The sequence below is a fragment of the Cupressus sempervirens genome, chromosome 3 (assembly GCF_028749045.1).
Source record: "Cupressus sempervirens isolate cs-2001-9-10 chromosome 3, ASM2874904v1, whole genome shotgun sequence".
Lineage (NCBI taxonomy): Eukaryota > Viridiplantae > Streptophyta > Pinopsida > Cupressales > Cupressaceae > Cupressus > Cupressus sempervirens.
The window spans coordinates 32,140,740-32,142,145 of NC_143120.1; positions in this window are offsets into that span (position 1 = coordinate 32,140,740).

Here is a 1,406-nt window from a genome sequence, read left to right on the forward strand (position 1 = left end):
CTCCTATAGTGACTGATAATAGAATTGGTAGACTATTCCTCTAGCATAGGTGGTTAGAGTAACTCCTACCCATGATTACATGCCTTTTTAGAGTAAATTTATTTACTGGTTTTAGCATAGTTTTCTTAAAGCTCAAGCATTTGAATTCCATAGGTTAGATTTAAGATTGAGAAAGTTTAAAGCATATACTTTGCAAATGCCATTCCAAGTTTACATCATTGGTCAATAATTAAATGAGATCAAATAATTCATTTAGAAACCAATTAGGGTGTCCAATCCTAAATAGGCAATCCATTGTTGTGGGTTTTTGATATCATTATTTGGTCAAGAATTCATCATACTAACAACAAAATCAAAAGAGATAATATAATAATAAGCAATAGCCACTCTAAAGATCATTTGTTCAAGTGCAAATCAAAAGGGCTCTTTGCATTCTGGAACAATCCAAATCCAAAAAAAAGTCAAGTTTGATTGAATGGTTAACCACAAGTTGTAGAGTTCGGGTATGTATTTCTTTACTCTTTGATTATTTGATACATGTTCATTGTAATAATAGGAATATTAGGGATGATCTTCTCTATGGGCCTCTTTGTTTCCTCGAGGGGTATAGTGTTAATTTTTTCAAATGGACACCAAGTTTCTCTAAAATCAATATTAATAGTATGATGTTACAAACTTTGGTATTTATTAAGAGTTTTCTAGTACAAATTAATCATAATAAAATACTAAAAAGGATAGATTATTCTATAGGTTAATTTTTGGGATTTGATTCCTACTCTAGAACATCTAATGAGGTCAAAATACTAGGTAATGTGAAGGTAGAAACCTAGGATATAAAACCTATCAAAATTATTACAGATAGTTTATTTTGCAAGTTATACCCTACATGTTTTCAAGGGAAAATCCAAGAAGTAATATTCTTTGACTCAGAATCAAGATACAAATATGATTATGAATCTTTCAAATATGCCTAAAGAACATCAAAATTTTAAAAAAAATCTCCCCATTGATGCAGAGAAAGTAGTAGTAAGGAAGGTATATAAGAATATGACGGAAACAAAATATCAGTACATAGAGAAAGGGGAAACTTAAAAATGAGATTAATAGATCAAATTCTTGGTTAACCAACAAGATTTAGATACTAAGTAAAGAAATTGAAGGAGAGATTATGGCGATAGTGATAACCCTTAGCACCAAATTAAAACAAGTACAATGAGATGAAGATAATTAGGAACGAGATTAAACATCAAAACAAAAAAGAGAGTGGTAATCAAGAGGAAATAGAAAATGACTTGAGGTAATGACCATGAAAAGTGTCAAAATGGAAATATAGAATAACACAGAATATGAAGAAAGAATTTATAGACTAGAGAAATGTGAAACATGAAAAAATCAAAATTTATTCA